The following is a 5050-nucleotide window of genomic DNA, read 5'->3' as shown; positions in this document are numbered from 1 at the left end:
CCAGAGACCCAATTTCTAACAATAATATATTGAATGTGAGGGCACTGTGCATCATGATCTGTGCACTCCGCAGATAGCTTATGCAATTGGCTCAGATCATTGGTGGTAAAAAATCATTGCAGTCTCCAATGTGCCAGACAGAAAATCCATGATGGTGGGGGAGCAAGATGGCATTAAGTACTCATTTTGCAGCTTGAACTCTGAAACATGCCAACTATTTTCTGTCAAATGACTGTGCCCCCATAGGTACTTTATGGAATTTGACAAGTACTCGCTTTGCCAAGGATCTCATGATATTGAATACGGATCAGAGAAATTGAGATAGTTGAAGTTGTAGTCTGGTGTCTTCAGGTAAAGGTTATGCATTCATCAAAAGCAGGGCTTTCAGTTCTGGTTTGCAGACGTTTTAATAGGAATAACCCTCACTTCTCAGACACTAAAGTAGTGCATTGGGGAACAGAGGATATTTTCCTGATTCTTGAAAATTTCTGAACATAGTAGTATGTGGTATACAAGTCAGTTTTGTTTTAGGTTTTTCAGGGTTTTGTTTTACAAAAAAAATGGGCATGACTTTGAAAGGCTTCGAGACCCAAAGAAAGTATTTTGATCTCCACAAATTAAGACTCAGGGACAAATGGATATGGAGAAATGTTCCGTACATTGTAATCCAGTCAGGAAAAAGGCAGATGCATCCTATAGTCTCTGTATATGACTGACCATGTCCATGGCAGCTCCGTTAACATAATAGAATTAGGAAAATATGCAAAAGGAATGACTGCACTCACTCTACACATGTAGGCCAAGAAGACTAATTTCTTCTGTAGTGTCAATAGGTAAACTTCAGGATTTCACTGTTAATCCTTGATCAAACAGTAGAGTGTTAGGTTAGTTAAGATTCATCAGCACATACACTAAAATGTAAACCATATAGAGAATATTAGAATGGTCCCAGTGCAAAGATGAAACATATGCAAGACTTTCAATTTCGTGACCACAGAGCATGAGTTGGATGATGACCCAGGTCCATAGGCCAGTTGAAGACTTAATAGATTTACCAGTGTGAACATATTGGCAACATCCTCATGTTTGTTGGGATTCACTCTGACTTGGTTATGCCCATGAAGCTGTTCTTGGTTACAAATACTCTCCAGGTTTATCGTGTATCAGCGAAGATGCAGATGATAGATTGAGCAACAACTAAGCATCACAGTATTATTATCTACTAATAAACCAAAGGACTTTATCAGTGAGATCAAATGGGATAGATAAATATTATACAACTTGAGATGAGATGACTAAACTTTGTGTCACACTACAAGTGAAGGTTCTGAACTCTGATATATGGACCCTGAGAAAGAGCAACCAGCAAGAAAGGATTGTAGTCCGGAATATCAAGGATGGCATATTAAATGACCCACAATATTATGACCAAAATATCAAAACCCAAAATATCGAGGTGGTAAGTGCATATAGGCAAGCGTGGATTTACTATTCTTTTCTCCACATTATTGTACCTTGATGATATCTATTTCTATATCTATATCATCAAGGTGAATAGATATGGAGTTAAGTATAGGAAATTCACACATACTTACCTATCAATATTTTGATCCTCAGTATTTTGGTCACAATATTATGGCCACTTGATATTCCATCCTCAATATTACACCACAAAATAAGGACTCACAACAGGCCAGTGTTGTGCTCTTTATGCCACTGCTAGCCAATTCATCTGTCAAGATAGCATGGTATGGGGTATCAAATGCCCAGGAAGACCAATCGGATGTTGTGGACTGGTCAACTTTCAATTGTCAGGCATCAAAAATGGTGACAATAACTGGATCAATGGCTTCTCAAAGAATATTAATAGACCAAAGTGACCTAACCCAAATATTTAATTTTGATAAAGACTTCAAGGGATTAATACATCAACAATATAAGATGAGCAATGTTACTTCTAATGAATCTATCAGCAGCATTGTACAGGTCTTAGCCCCCATTTTGTTTGATAGTCTCGTCAGGAAGCAAGTGAAATACCTTACGTTAGATTATTTGACTTTATTTCATAATAATCATGCAGTGGCAGTCATATTGCCTCCTTTTACATGCTCCTGCAAATTCATTCTGTGAAGAATGTCACAGGATTCTTCATTGAGCCCCACACTTTTTAACATTTATGCCAACCCACTACACACTCTGATTATTGCCCTCAGCATTATGTGTTATGCCTATCCCAAAAACACTCCTAATCAATGGAAACAAGACAACCTTTCAAAATATGTTTAGGATGTGCATGTGTTCAAATGCATCTTGGATTGATAGCAACTCTTTTTTTCAGCATCTGCACCTTTTGTTTCTACGAGTGGTAGTCTACTGACTTTGCATGTACTCCCCCTCTAGCTACCTCTGCTAAAAATGTAGGCATCGTTCTAGATTCCAAGTTATCATTCCTAGAGCATGTAAACAAAATTATTTCAACTTACTTCCTCATATTGAATGTGCTCAGGAAGATTATTCCTCTACTTCTTTCGCAGTTTTGGATCTGTTAATGGCCTTGTCCCTCCTGAACAACTGTAATTCCTTATGTCTGGGTTTTCTCCAATGTCTTCTTGTGCAGCTCCAGAGAATCCAGCCCCACTGGCTATAGGTCTTAACAGATGCTCATGGATTTCCGCTCACTTGCTCACCCTTTATTGGCTGCCCATACATACAAGTCGTTTGTTTCTTTTAAAGCTTTCTGAAAGTCCCATAAAGCTATTCATGGTTCTATACATAGCTATATACGAACTTTACCCCTTGTGTTCCTTTCAGATCCTATACTCTGCTTCTGCATTCTCATGAGGGTCACAAAAACTAGGGTGCAGGCCTACTTGTTCTGCTGACCAAAGCCTGGAGTTCTTTAACAATCTATCAATTCTCTATCAAGGTCCTCTTACCATTTTATATAGCAGCTAAAGACCTATCGCATTACCCTGACCTGTCCACGTATTCTATCTGCCCAGTTGGCTCAGCACCAGAGCACACTTCACCTTTGTAATTGAGCGGTTCACAAAGTGCCACTCAATCCGTCAACATTAATGGTGCCACAGCCAACTTGTTTCTAGTAGCAATGGCCATTGCATCTATCAATGTGTTTTTATAATTGACCAGTTGTTTGTTTAATGGTGACTTAAAGGCTTCTCTTTTGCCACACCGACTCATAAAATATGACACGCTGCATGTGCTTTATTCCTTATCTGCTTTCGCTCATCGTTGCAAAACCTCCATATGTGCCATCCTGATGTCTGCGACAGTCACCAAAGCAGACTTTGTGAACATGAGGCGAGTAGGTCGGGATGCACATGACAAGGTTTGCACATTTCAGTTTTGCCAATTTTTCAGCACTTAATGTGCTGGGAACATCATTAGCATTTCTGATTAAATTACTATTTCTAGGCTTGCTTTCAATATGCATACAGGTTTGTGTGGTTTAAAATAGCATCGCATCCAGACGTTGCTCTTGGTTATTTATTCCTGTCTAAAACAAAGTAAAATGAAATTGCGGAATTTAGTATAATTCAGTTATATTTTGCTGAGTGCTAAATTATTAAACAACATACAGGCAAAGGGCTTTATTCAGCTCTTTCTGGATAGCTCACCGTTCAACCAGGCGGGTGGAGGTCGACCTCGATTACCACGGCGGATGGCCACATGCCCCTTTCAGATATACCATCCTCTCCTTATGCACCTCACCCCCCGCCTGGCAGAGATCTCACTTCAGTGAACGGAGCCACTGCTATGGTGACTCATTTCACAGCAGTGAATATTGATGAGTGGGCACCATCTTTAAAAATGCCTATTCATCAAACTGTTTTGTTTTTAAGAAACAAACTACTAAAGCAGTACTTTGTTTTGTTGCAAACAAAAAACAAATAGGCCCGAAGCGCAGGGGCGCCAAAAATCGTTTCCCCTTATCTTTCCCCTTATCCAACGCATTGCAGACATGGAAAAATAAGCGACTGTCTTCCGGCTCTAAATATGTCTGCCTATATGCAAAGGTATAGGCTTATATGCCAATTCCAAATTCAAATGCCCAACTAGCTTTCCTTATGCCTATTGCTGACTCACGTGAGCAGCTATAGCTTTATGTGCTCAGGTATATCGTAATATGATCTGTGTAGTTGTTTAAAGGCAAGCCTAATCATGCATAACCACTGCAACAACTGCAGCGTTGTGATTGGCTATCAGGAGGCTGGGAACCGGGATCATCCTGCTTCCTGCCTTGGAATCGGGGAAGAGGACTGAGAGGAGGCCGCAGCGATGCTTGCGGCACACAGGTAAATGTGCTTTTTTAAATGACATTCCCTACTCTCCCCACCGCCTTCAAATACCAGCCGCCACTGAGCACTGTGATCATTTTATGCCCCCTTCTGTGGAAACAACTTGAAAACAAATGTGCAATGGTATAACGGAGCTGGCATTTACCCAAATAATTCTGCACTTTTATGTTCAAATTCTGCTCCCAATTTGACAATCTGACCCACTAAATGTGATCCTGTCTCTCAGCAGGATACTGTTCTTCTCTCCATGTTACTGTAAGGGCACTAGTGCTACAAAGGAACATCCTTACCTCTGGCCCAATCTCTATTGTAATTCAATTCAGCCAAGTTCTTGACTTACCAGCTCACAAAATCAGCACCTGTGTTCCTGTCGGGTGTTTTCAGGACAGGTAATGAAGGTAATCAGCTCTCCATCGCCAGAAGTTAAACCTACTGCATGAGCAATTGAGATTAACGTATTAAGAATATTCATTTAGTCTAAAGGTGCAATCTTCAAGAAGGATGACAATCTAGAAGCACATCTGTCCAATTCTCTATTTCTTTTTACAGTTTATATTACCTGAATTGGGGTCTTTCACAAATCGTTTCTTCTGGGATATGTTATCCAGTTTTACATAATCAGATTTAACATATTCCCAGGTTATTCTTTTGATCCTCATTATTCGTGAACCATATTTACTCACTAGAATTATTATCCATAAAATAAGTATATGAGATTGTTTCATGTTTAG

At 39.7% G+C, this 5050-nt stretch overlaps 1 pseudogene; it reads left to right on the top strand.

Moving 5' to 3' along the window:
* The first annotated feature begins 888 nt into the window (after positions 1 to 888).
* LOC146834765 (U6 spliceosomal RNA) lies at positions 889 to 989 on the top strand (annotated as a pseudogene).
* The last annotated feature ends 4061 nt before the right edge of the window (positions 990 to 5050 follow it).

This window comes from Triturus cristatus, chromosome 4_2 (genome assembly GCF_964204655.1).
Source record: "Triturus cristatus chromosome 4_2, aTriCri1.1, whole genome shotgun sequence".
NCBI lineage: Eukaryota > Metazoa > Chordata > Amphibia > Caudata > Salamandridae > Triturus > Triturus cristatus.
Note: the sequence above shows the minus strand (reverse complement) of the source record. Positions and strands in the feature narration are given on the sequence as shown.